The sequence below is a fragment of the Trematomus bernacchii genome, unplaced genomic scaffold (genome assembly GCF_902827165.1).
Source record: "Trematomus bernacchii unplaced genomic scaffold, fTreBer1.1, whole genome shotgun sequence".
NCBI classification, from domain to species: Eukaryota; Metazoa; Chordata; class Actinopteri; order Perciformes; family Nototheniidae; genus Trematomus; species Trematomus bernacchii.
This window is the reverse complement of record NW_022987524.1, coordinates 3,611,244-3,624,982: the sequence shown is the minus strand read 5'-3', so window position 1 is coordinate 3,624,982 and position 13,739 is coordinate 3,611,244.

Here is a 13,739-nt window from a genome sequence, read left to right as displayed (position 1 = left end):
CTGATGCCGTAAAGAAGTGAGTTGCAGTAATCAAGGCGGGAGGAAATGAAGGCATGGATTAGTCGTTCGGCTGCGGGGCGGGTGAGAGAGGGTAGGATTTTTGCAATATTGCGGAGGTGGAAAAATGAGGTTTTGACTGTTTGGCGGATGTGAGGTTCGAGGGAGAGGGTGGGGTCAAAGATCACGCCAAGGTTGCGTGCCTGATTGGAGGGGGAAACAATGGTGCCATCGATGGTGAGTGTTATATTAGTGACCTTGCTGAGGGTGGATTTGGAGCCGATTAGGAGGAGTTCTGTTTTGTTGCTGTTCAGTTTGAGGAGGCTATGTTGCATCCAAGTTGTAATAGCTGTCAGACAGGAATCGATGGGTAAGGGGTGGGTTATGGAGGGATTTGGTGCTGAGGTAGATCTGAGTGTCATCAGCATAACAGTGGAAGTCCAGGTTGAAGTGGCGGGGTATCTGACCAAGGGGGAGGATGTAAATGATGAAGAGGAGGGGGCCAAGTACTGATCCTTGAGGAACGCCTTGGGTGACTGAGGCTGTGGCAGAGGAGTGGTTGGGGAGGGAGATGAAGTGGGATCGATCAGTGAGGTAGGACTGGAGCCATCTGAGTGCAATACCTTCAATACCAATGTCCCTGAGTCGGGTGAGCAGGATGTTGTGGCTCACGGTATCGAAGGCTGCACTCAGGTCAAGGAGGATGAGAATATTGAGGGAACCAGTGTCAGCAGAGGTGAGGAGGTCATTGAGGACTTTGACGAGTGCAGTTTCTGTACTGTGGTGAGGACGAAATCCAGACTGAAGGGGTTCGTAAAGCTGGTTGCTTTGGAGATGGCAGTGAATTTGTTTGGCTACAATGCGTTCAAGAGTTTTTGAGAGGAATGGTAGGTTGGAGATGGGGTGGTAATTAGTGAGGGAGGAGGGATCAAGACCGGGCTTTTTGAGGATTGGAGTAACGGCAGCAGTTTTGAAGGCAGAGGGGACGGTTCCATGGGCAACCCAGTATCACGGCAAGACGTGAACATGTGACGATCTACCATGCTGGGAGACGTGAATATGTCACGGTTTCGTCCCTTCAAACGTGACAGTTACACGGTATTGTTAACATGGCCCAACCAGTGGAGAAATATCCGGAAGTGCCAAGCAAATTTTATTGTCAAAATTAGATGTTTTTAATTTATTTTTTAATCGTCACACTTGATTTCGCCGATTTTCTTGTTGCCCTAGCTGGTCGACACCTCTTTTAGCAGAAACAAAGGCTACATTAATGTATTAAATCGATGTTAATCCATATGTGTGGATCATAGACTGGTGTGGATGTGGAATTAACGGACGTGACGTTGTGCGATTGCGTTGCCAGGCAACGCAATTTACAAACTCTTCAACTACAACCTTAATTATATTTAAAAACATTTTAGAAGGCCTCACGAAATACTTTAATGTAAATTAAAATGTAAATGTGAAGGGGTGTGTGTAATGCTTTATATATACAGTCTATGGTGTAATGTGGTGTTTGACATTATTCACCCACGGATCTATGGGTTGGGGGTATTGTTCCGCACGGACATTTTAGTTAACCGGACTCCTGTTGATGTGAAATCCGAAAACATTTTTTAAAAATAAAATAATACTTTATTCCGAGTTTGCTTGCTTTTCTCTTTGGAGGTCATCACATAACGGCATTGTAATACACGGTTCGGCTGCATTAAATATTACATATCTGCCGTAGTTCTGTATTTATAGAGCCCTGATGAGAAGACTTCTGGACAAACAGGAAGCACTGCCGCCAAAACTGAAAACGTGACGTGGATCATAAATATATCAGCAATTAAACAACATCTTACATTTATTTTCACACAATACGTCTCCTTGCAGTATCAATACTAATTCGGCTGACTTTTATATTTGATCCAATTGGTAGATAGGCTGTATTTACACCATAACGGTGCACAGCTGATAGAAAGGCACATCTAGTGGTTAAAGCACGTTATTGAATTTTATTATTTTATTATTTTTCACAAAAATGAAACCATCAATAGCAGAAACAGAATTAACTGTCATTAGTAAACCACCCAAAAAAAAAGATCATAAATGGTTTTGTTTTATATATATTTTAAGGATAATAATAGCAATGTAACACTGTCTATGACACTTACTGTATAACACTGATTTGAAAAACATACAGAAAAAACTAATTCACTGCCCTTAATAAAGTATTTAAATATACATTTCAGGTGTGCTGTTTTGTTTAGATCATTAACATCTGGAGCTCTTTTAATGTCCTTTTTGATTATTGTTACACCAGGTCTTGTCAAAACCTTTATTCCATATTCAATATCCATTACTAAACAAAACAGCAATTCTACTCCACTACAATTCAGAGGTTAACCTGGTATTTTTACTCAACTACATTTATTTTAGTTACTTTGCAGATTCTGATTAATGATGTGAAATATAAACAACCCTTAAATCAGGCTTTAGTTACACCTGAGTAAAATTCAGGGAAAGGTGATTGTCAAGTGCCAACAATCAGGAGAGATATTTGATAGTTGCTGCTTGAGAAGACTAAACATTTATCTGCAGATCCCTATAAAGTATATTCATTACTCGTTATTCTCTACTAATAGTTAATTAAAGACTGTATATAATGGCTATTTTGCTATCCCTTTCAAGATTTCAAGATTTTCTAAGGATCATTGACATATCATATACACAACTAATTCAATAACGTGCTTTAACCACTAGGCGGTGCACACAAGGTACACACAGCCATAATAACTTTGTATTATTAGTGAAGGACACTTGTGTATGTATAACATCTGAAGATGTGTAGTTTTATTCATGTTTTCACATAATTGTACAGGATATTGCTATATTATTTCACATGTTTTACTTATAATATCTGATTTGTAAAACATCACAGACAGAAAGGTATATCCGTCATTTAACAGTAAGCTATTGAAATTCTGAATCCATAGATGTGTTTCCCATCACCCAAAACCCCTGACTATTCTCTCAACTCAGTATTTACATTCTTATATTCAAAGAAAATCACAAATATCTTTAAAAACGACAAGTCCTTTTATATCAGCTGTGCACCGTTATGGTGTAGAACGTATTTTCTTTCGGATTTCACATCAACAGTAAGTCCGGTTAACTAAAATGTCCGTGCGGAACAATACCCCCAACCCATAGATCCGTGGGTGAATAATGTCAATCACCACATTACACACACCCCTTCACATTTACATTTTAATTTACATTAAAGTATTTCGTGAGGCCTTCTAAAATGTTTTTAAATATAATTAGGGTTGTAGTTGAAGAGTTTGTAAATTGCGTTGCCTGGCAACGCAATCGCACAACGTCACGTCCGTTAATTCCACATCCACACCAGTCTATGATCCACACACATGGATTAACATCGATTTAATACATTAATGTAGCCTTTGTTTCTGCTAAAAGAGGTGTCGACCAGCTAGGGCAACAAGAAAATCGGCGAAATCAAGTGTGAAGATTAAAAAATAAATTAAAAACATCTCATTTTGACAATAAAAACCGACCAATAGGCGCGGTAGACCATTTGCTTGGCACTTCCGGGTATTTCTGGGCCATGTTAACAATACCGTGTAACTGTCACATTTGAAGGGACGAAACCGTGACATATTCACGTCTCCCAGCATGGTAGATCGTCACATGTTCACATCTTGCCGTGATACCGGGTTGTCCATGGGACAGCGAGGAGTTGAAAAGGTTAGCAAGATAGGGGCAGAGGACGGGGAGGCAGGACTTCAGGAGAGGAGTGGGTAGAGGGTCAAGGGAGCAGGTTGTGGGATTTGAGGAACCGATCAGATGGAGTATTTCAAGTGGGGTAACCAGGTTGAACTGGGAGAGGCGGCGCTGGGGAAGAGGAGTCAGGAGGTCAAGGGAGATGGGGGGAGAAGTGGTAGCGGTGGAGGTTGGGGGAGATGCTTGTATATCAGATGGAGCTCAGAAGGAGTGGTTAATGGCGTTAATTTTGTCTGCGAAAAACTGGAGGAATGAGCTGCAAGTAGCGGAAGTAGAAGTAGGGAGGTTATCAGCACGGGGTTTGAAGAGCTTGTTAACTGTGGAGAAGAGGGTCCTGGGGTTACGGGAGGGGTCAGTGAAGATGTTGGAGAGGTAGGCAGATTTAGCGGCAATAAGAGCATCTTTGTATGCATTGAGATGGAGTTTGTAGCTTATGTAATGGACTGTGAGGGATGATTTCTTTGAAAGACGTTCAAGTTGGCGGCCTCGCTGCTTCATTTGACGGAGTGCGGGTGTGAACCAGGGTGAGGAGGTCTTGAAAGTAACAGTTTTATTTTTGAGGGGGGCTAAAGTGTTGAGGGAGGTGAGCAGGGTGGAGTTGAGGTGGTTGAGCAGATCATCAGGTGAGCTGAGGGTTGCGTCCAGGGGGAGATTAGACGATAGCAGTTCGGAGAGATGGTTATGGTCAATGGAGTGTAGATTACGGAAGGTGATGTTTCTGGGTGGGCAGGGGTTTCGGGTGGGGGGGGCAATGGTGAATTGTATGAGTTTGTGGTCGGAGAGGGGAAATGGGCAAGGGTGGAGGTCAATCACTGGGAGGTTGGTAGAGCAAACGAGATCAAGGATGTGTCCTTTGTCATGGGTGAGGAAGGTGACATGTTGGGTGATAGTGAAATTGTCCAGTAGGGTTGTGAATTCGGATGACAGCTTGCAGGTGGGTGAGTCCATGTGAATTTTGAGGTCACCAAGTAGTAACAGACGTTGAGAGAGGGATGAGGCAAGTGTGAGGAGTTCAGTGAAATCGGAGAGGAAGGAGGGATGAGGTTTAGGAGGCCGGTAGATGAGGACGACTATCAGTGAGGAAGGGGCTTTGAAGGCAATGAATTCAAAGGATGATACTGAGGGGAGGGTTAGTTCTGTGATCTGGATGTTCTGATTGTGGATTACAGCAAGGCCACCACCACGGCGGGAGGGGCGGGGTTTAGTGATGTATTTAAAGCCAGGGGGGGATGTTTGGTTGAGGGAGAAGAAGTCATCGGGCTGTTGCCAGGTTTCGGTGAGCAGAAGGAAGTCAAGGGATTTTTCCAAGATTAGTTCATGGAGGATGAGGGCTTTCTTGTTGAGTGATCGGATGTTAAGGAGGACAATGTTAGTTGAGTGGGAGGGGCGTGGTGTGGTCACAGGCTGAAGAGGTAAGAGGTTGTCCAGGTTGACAGTGCGGGGGGGAACGTGAGATGGGGGGGGAGGAGCGGAGTGGAGGTGGAAGGAAGTGTGTTATTATCAGTTTTTGGTGGTTGAGGGCAGTGGAATCCACTCCAGGTATTTGGACCGGATCTGAGCAGAAGGCGGTGGAATCCACTCCAGGAATTTGGACCAGCTCTGAGCAGAGGGCGATGGAATCCACTCCAGGTATTTGGACCAGCTCTGAGCAGAGGGCGATGGAATCCACTCCAGGTATTTGGACCAGCTCTGAGCAGAGGGCAGTGGAATCCACTCCAGGTATTTGGACCAGCTCTGAGCAGAGGACAGTGGAATCCACTCCAGGTATTTGGACCAGCTCTGAGCAGAGGGCAGTGGAATCCACTCCAGGTTTTCGGTACAGCTGGGATTGTAACGGACCAGTGGTGGGTGTAAAGTATGGAGTAATAAAGGCGCTCAGATGACATGACAGTTGTGGGACATAGTGGTTAGTCGACCAGATAGATGTTATGGATGATTGTCCTGACTGGGAATAAACAAATCTGCGTTTGGAACCTCTATGGACATACCTCGGTCTGCGTAGAAGCCTGAGGCATTTGATGACAGACAAGCTTAGAGGAAGCGCAGAAAAGTTATTGAGATTAAAAAGTTGGGAGACAGAGTATCGTAACATCGTAGTGCCGCGGTAGGATGCTAGCGTTAGCACAGTGCTGGCTTTGGTTGTAGACCAGCGGCGCTGAAAGTGGAGCTGTTGGCAGCCGTCAGACAGGATGAGAGGTCAGTCGCGGGCTGTCCTTTACAGCAGATGGGGGGACCAGCAGGAGCGGGAGGTTTAAAGAACCAGAATCAGGACCCACGGGGAGGGGCAGGACGAAGAATGGGGCTGGGTATTTGATGGATGGAGCAGCATTAGCAGGTGGGCTACAATGGCAGGTGTAGCAGGGTAGAAAACCAGAGCGTCCGTCAAAAGTGGAAATCGGGTGTAACAAATGTGTCCAGATCAGAACACAAAAGCCACAGAATAGTTAGAAAACTATAGCAGCAGAAAGTGGTCAGAAACTCTTAGATTAACACAAAGAAAGACGAGATTTTCCGACAGAGAAGCGGCGAACAGTCAGCGCCAGCGTCCTCTCACGCCGAGGACTACTAGTCATGTGTTGTGAGATGGATGGATGATGGATAGGAGGAGAGAGAGGATGCCGATGGGTCGAGCTAGGCCAATGGTGGAGTTATTATGGGATAGATAGAGACTAAACAATATCATTGGATTTGTTTTAAATTATAAAACAATTATATTTCTCACAAGTTTAATAATGTGTGATTGTGTGTGTGTGTGTGTGTGTGTGTGTGTGTGTGTGTGTGTGTGTGTGTGTGTGTGTGTGTGTGTGTGTGTGTTTGTGTGGCGCTCACACATTATGGTTTAAATTCCCCTGCTGTTTGTTAACTTGACCATCTGTCTGACCCTCTTGCACTATTGACCTACTGTTTGTATGTGTGTGTGTGTGTGTGTGTGTGTGTGTGTGTGTGTGTGTGTGTGTGTGTGTGTGTGTGTGTGTGTGTGTGTGTGTGTGTCTCCATTGCGCCCTTGGCCTAGATCACATTAGCACAGACATCATTAACTCCTGAATGACCACAGCACATGGTGAAGGATGAGGAAAAGGAGGAGGAGGAGTGTGTGGGAGAGAATAAAAGGAGGGTAAGAAGGAGAGAAAGAAGTGGAGGAGGGGAGAAAATGAAGATTTAGACACACCCTGCAACGACGAGTTAGCATCAATCTGTGAGTTTGTAGATAAATCCGTTTGGCTTCGTGGTGGATTTTAGAAGCCTCAATCATTTAGAAATGTTCAACAACAGGCGTTATCTGGTTCGACTGTAACAGACATTTCCAAATGTAAGTTAGCCTGTAGGTTAACTCCCTAGCTAAATAGCTAATGTTACTGTCTTTAGTGAAAAGGCATTTTTGCTTTACTGTCGGCTTCTGGTAGTTAACTCATAACAAAATGTTGATCAATTTAGCTAGCCACAATCCTAAATGACAAATACATTTGTACATTCAATGTTTTCAAATGGGACAACCTGGAAAACTACATGAGAAGTCAGGTGGCCCTATGTTGGCCAATCCAGCTTCAGACAGACACTTTTATGTTGCGGTCCAATAGTCCAAAAATCAGCTCTTAAATTCTAACCCTATCGTCTATCCCTTGACCTCTGTGTGAAACGTCACGGGGTTAAGGGATAGTGGATAGGAGAATTCAAAAGGACTTAGGAGAGTACTTTAGAGAATCCGACTGCACTTTCACTATCCGACGTGTTTATGATGCGCCAGCGGACGTCATAAATGTGCGTCTGCTGCTGTGGGGAAACTATGGAAACTACAGTTTTCTATACAGCGGACTACAACATGGATGTTTAATAAGAACGAGGGACTACTGTAAACTCATCTAGAGACTCTGCACCGTGCACAACAGAAGAAACATATTCTTCATGACCAAAGTTGGAATTGAAATAAAAAAGGAAAGTGAAAATTATGCTCGTCACCCTCTCCCTCCGGTCCACATTAATACAAATGATCCCAATACGTATGATTGTATGAAAAGATCTTAAAATCAATACAAATGTATTTATTATAAACGTTAGTCCTTAACATCTATCACTGTGTATATCACCATTCAAACATCTTTTAAAAGTTGAACAAACCCCACACAGCTCAGTAAAGACTGTGAAATGTTGACTTTATTTGATCATTTCAGTAAAAAACTAACGTTCATATTTCTCTTTTTGATTATAATACTGATGAACGTTCAAAACAAAGCACTTTGGCAAGTTACCACATACGTTTTAAAAAGCTTAATAAGCACCATAACTTGTGGGGCAGCATTTTCTCCTCTCCTTTCGGTGAGGGAGGTCCAGTGGTTCCTAAGCTAAATGAGGTTATAAAGGAAGTTTGAAACCTCCTTTCCTATCATCTACGTCACATGTGTCAAACTCAAGGCCCGGGGGCCAAATCAGGCCCTTGGTGGATTTAATTTCGGCCCGCAGGATAATTTCTAATTACTATTAGATCTGGCCCGCCGGTATATTGCACGCACACCTTCACTCCATCCTGAGGGTCTCCTCAGCTCAGAGCCTGAGACATTGATGAACTTGCACCCAAGATGAGATGCCAAGTATCTGGCTTGAACTAGCATCACAGAGCAGCACACTGAGTTTACATGGATGTTTCCTTCTGCACTTTTTTTCTTGCGACAGCAGGGCATGTTTGGTTTTCTCTTTGAGGGGAATAGTTTTTTTGAAGCTGTTGTTGGCCTGTGGAAAAATGTAATCATAAGAAATGACTCTGCAGATAGAGCCATAAGAAATGAATGCAACTGATTATTTAATGTTTAATGTTGTTTTTATAGGCAATAATTCAAGCTTTGTTGGTTCCAGGTTTAATATGTGCAATAAGTTCATTTCAATAAGTTTTGCAATAAACATTGAACCAGTCCGGCCCTCGACTAGTACCCATTTTTTTATTTTGGCCCACTGTGTATTGGAGTTTGACACCCCTGATCTAGAGAATTGGAATGGCACTTATCATGGCTGCCACTGACTTACTTCCGGGTCATTTCACTCGGTTAGGAAGGTTTCTAAGCTAAATAGACTAATGGACCGCAACCTTAAAATGTGAAGAATCCCTTCCCTTCAACCTGCATTCTGTCAAAGGGCCCCCAGGGACCCCTCTCTGGTTGCAATAGCCGCGTTCACACCGGAGTACTTTTCCCCGTACTTTTCGTGTTTAGTTCCCCTTATGTCGCGTTCACACCAAAAAGAGCACTCATGCGGCTTTCACACCAGCGCTTTTCCCATTCTAGCTCCGTGCTAGAGCTTTTCTGGTTCAGCTCCGGTTTCCCTTTTCTGCTCCCGCTCTGTTCACACCGCCCAGAGCCCGACTGGTGCTGCCGCTGCTGCGTCATGACGTCACCGTTTACATCGCTGATTTGCTCCCCAACAGAGCTCACAACAACAACAACGGGGGACTGCGTCGGGTCGATGATCGTGTTGCTTTTAATCATACGAAGCCAGATTAAATTAAATAACGACTTCTCCAACCTTATACCTGTGGTTCATTGTTTATTAATGAGTTTCAGCGGCATTTACCGACCGCTGCAGTGCTGGCTGCTCTTCCACGGGAGTTTATTCTCCCGTTAGCTCCGGGTTAGCTCACACGGCTCTAAAGTATTCACTGTCTGACTGTCACACAAGCAGCTGATACATATCCCCAGTTCCCCTTAAGTGAATGTGTGTCAGTCTGAATTGACGCTGTTTGGCATCACAAAGCTGTTATGAAAGTTTCTCTGATATAAAATGGGTGATGTTAGCATAGCAACCGAAGCTAAACTGACTACTTGCTATTGCTATCCTATTGTGGCATAAGCCGTTTTCTACAGGCACATTTTACCGGCGTATTTTTCATTATGATTCTACTTGTGATAGTCGGACATGACAACCTGTGCAGCCCATGTATTGATTCCATCCGATAGCTGCTATAATAACAAACAAAACGTCTGCCTGCTCTCCACAATGATCAATAACAGCGAACGGATGGTCAAAGTAAGGTACAAATAAACAGAATCACACGAAGCCTGGTTAGTGTTGCCTGACTTTATAAAGTGTGTTTTTTTTATAAGTGTGTGGTTGCCTTCACAGTCGACCCATGTTCAGGGGAGGTGGGTTTAGTTTCCTGCACGCCTCGTAGAGAGACGTAAGCGACGCCGCCTCTTAGCTCCGGAGTCTTGCTTCTAGACCGACAATTTTTTGGAGCTGGAAACGAACCGGATTCCGGAGCTAAGAGGAGGCGCCGCTGCGGTGTGAAGAGGAAAAACCGGTACTTTTCAGGCTCTAGCTCCGAGCCGGCCCTGAAAACGTGTTGGTGTGAAAGGGGCATCAGCAGCTTCTACTGAAGCCTTCAGAGTAAATCGGGGACTCCGGGGACTTCCGGCCGGGGACTACGGGTGGCAGTATACACCGTGAAGTGGTTTGCAGCCTGCCAGTAAACCCAAAGTAGAAGAAGACGAAGAGACGTCAGCGGCTCATTTGCGTAATCTTCCCTCAGGGAACTTATTCCGGTGTGAACGCGATCTGTACTAAGTGTCCTGGGGTAATAAGTGCTGGGGCACTAAGTGCCGGCACTAAGTACGGCAAAGTACTTGGTGTGAACGTGGCTAATGAGAACTCACTTGTATAGAAGTCTATGAGAAAATGACTTTCCTACTGATTCGATGTATTACTTTAGTAAACATTTGCACACCCTGCTCCGTCAATGGATCCTTTATTAGTATAGCACTATATACAGCTTTATATGTTTATCTGTATATATGCATATACTGTATTTATATATACAATATGTATACTGTATATGTATGAAGGTATATATACTTATATGTCTGTATGTGTGTATATAGTTATATGTGTATATGTATTTATGTATATAGTTATATATGTATATAAGTATATATGTATATAGGTATATGTGTATATATGTATATGTATTTAATATATGTATACAGGTATATATGTATATACTGTATGTAAGTTATATATGTAAGTAGGTATATATATATGTATGTTATATATATATATGTATATAGGTATATAGGTATATGTATATATTGTAGGTATATATGTATATTTGTATATAGGTATAATATGTATGTTATATATGTATGTATATATGTATATATGCCTATGGGTATATAGTTATATATGTATATTTGTATATATATATATATATATATCTTTATTTTGATAGGCGCTGGGTCAGAATGACTGTAAATAGTTTTTTTAGATTGTGACATTCTGAATCCAATCTGTTTGTTTAGATGACTGCAGATGAAAATGATCATTAATTGCTCATGACGATATTTTAATGTGTTTTCATTACATCAATTCCAAAGTCCCAGTACGAATCATCAAAGTTTGATTTCATCTAAATCAGATATGTGTAGTTGAACCTGCTGCAAAGGTTATCACTGTGTTCATAAAGCACTGAAAGCATGCTGTGTACATTCAGAAATCTATTTTCAGTTGGAAGAATCACAGAGCACCTAATAAATATCTAATCTAAATTCTGCCATGGTATGTCTTAGCAAAAAGAGAATGAATCTGGTGAGAGTGTGTGTGTGTGCGTGTGTGCGTGTGTGTGTGCGTGCGTGCGTGCGTGCGTGTGTGTGTGTGTTGTGTGTGTGTGTGTGTGTGTGTGTGTGTGTGTGTGTGTGTGTCCCTCCATTCCTGGGGTGCAGTGGAGCATCCTGGGAGCTGATAGGAGCTGAAGTGTAATTGTGTCAGAGCAGAGAGCCAGAAAAGCCGGAGAGACAGAGGGATAGATAGAGACAGGAAGAGAGGGAGAGTCCCCATCATCCTGAACTGCACTAAATGTCCTCCATCAGACATTTTTACATTTTCTAATTCAGCGCAGTACCCACAGAACGTTCTGCGTGACTCACCAGCTCCCACCTGCTTCACATGTTTCATTATGACGCTGCACCTGGTGCGGCAGACACTACAACATGCTCTCATTACCATTCATACATGTGTCTGATTAAAGAGTAATCAAATAAAATGTGTTTCTGTTGTTCTGAAATAGACACGTTGTGATTTTTGCTTCACACCCACAGAAATGCACACATGAAAGCAGCCCACCACAAGCAGGCATCATTTGTTAGCCACCAGCAGCTAAACTGTACAGGAACAAATCAGTTGCTCATGGGCACCTCAGCAGGGGCAATAAGGACGAGGCGAGCCCCGTTGTTTAACGTTTAGAAAGTCAAGCCAATGCAAAAAAACTAAATATCTACAGCTGCAGTATATTTGTTCTAATGATAAAGTGCATATCTAAAGTTCACTCAATTAGCAGTGAAACTTCCCTGCGCTCACGTTGCCGTTGTGTTTCTACGGAGAGTAGACTGGGCCGAAGCCCACCGGTTAGAACTGTCGCAGAGCTCAAAGTTCAGATGGACCAGAGTTCCCCAGCCCTGTGCAGTCAGCATGTCGATGTATCATGGTCAGTGGCGTCGCCTGGCCTGGGTATCCGGGGCTTTAGCCCCGAATGTTTTTTCTGTAGCCCCGGACAATTCTCCCTCAATAATATAATACATTAACCGTGCTTTACGTGAACCTCATCATGACACAAGAGAGGACGGCAACACTGTAATTTCCCGTGTTCAGTGAATGCAACAGAGACATGACACCAGACCAATCAGAGAGTTGCATGGAAATAAACGTGTGCTTGTGTCATTCAAGCTCGGCTCTGTGTGTGTGTGTGGCAATAGCGCATTTAGTGTGATAGAGAGAGAGAGAGGGAGACCTCCTCTAGGGGGGTCCGGGGGGATGCTCCCCCGGGAAGATTTTTTTTTAAATATTGAAGTTAAATGCATCAATCTGGTGCACTTTGAGAGCAAAATGAAGAGATCTATGGATACCTCTCTCAACACCCATATGAAGCAGAACTGTAAACAGATGTACTTTTTCTTTATGGATATTTTACTAATCACTCCCCTTTTAAACTCTATTCTTGTTTTACTGCCATATAGTATTTCATAACTGTTTTTCATTTATTCTCTTATTTTTTGTATAACTATAATGATCATATGAAGGTGTGCCGCGGAAATAATCTTTTGAATAATTTGTGACCAAACCGTTTGAGACCCACTGAGATAACTTAGACTAAAGTTAAGTATCTAAACACTCAGTGAGTCCTTTAGCTCACCTGACTCTCTCAGTCTGTCAGGAGAGGACTCTCCTCCAGCTTGTTGTGGAACAAACAGCTCCTTATGTCCGTTAGTGCAGCTAGCTAACCAGATGCTAACAACACGGTCCCTGCTGGCACCGGTCCGTCCCTCCCCCTCTCCCCCTCTCCCCCCTCTCCCCCTCTCTCCCCCCTCTCTCCCCTCTCTCCCTCTCTCCCTCTCTCTCTATCACACTAAATGCGCTATTGCCACACACACACAGAGCCGAGCTTGAATGACACAAGCACACGTTTATTTCTATGCAACTCTCTGATTGGTCTGGTGTCATGCCTCTGTTGCATTCACTGAACACGGGAAATTACAGTGCTGCCGTCCTCTCGTGTCATGATGAGGTTCACGTAAAGCACGGTTAATGTATTATATTATTAAGGGAGAATTGTCCGGGGCTACAGAAAAAACATTCGGGGCTAAAGCCCCGGATGCCCAGGCCAGGCGACGCCACTGAACATATCACAGACAACATACTGACACTGACGCCCTTTTTCACAAACCCCTGGCCAACATAAGACTATAAAAAACATTTGTCTGTTGAGATATTGAATGGACATTGGTAGGAATGAGTGTTTGTACCAGTTTAGCCTGTCAGTTCACCCTGGCTCCCTGTGGCATGGCCAACGCTGAGGGAATGTGTTGTATGATTGTTAGCTCTCACGTAGCGGTGAGCCGAGAGAAAATGACTTATCATGTGAATGCAGCTTTATAGCCAGCAGGGGTCGACTACGGTGGTTGCAAATATAAATTCGATTG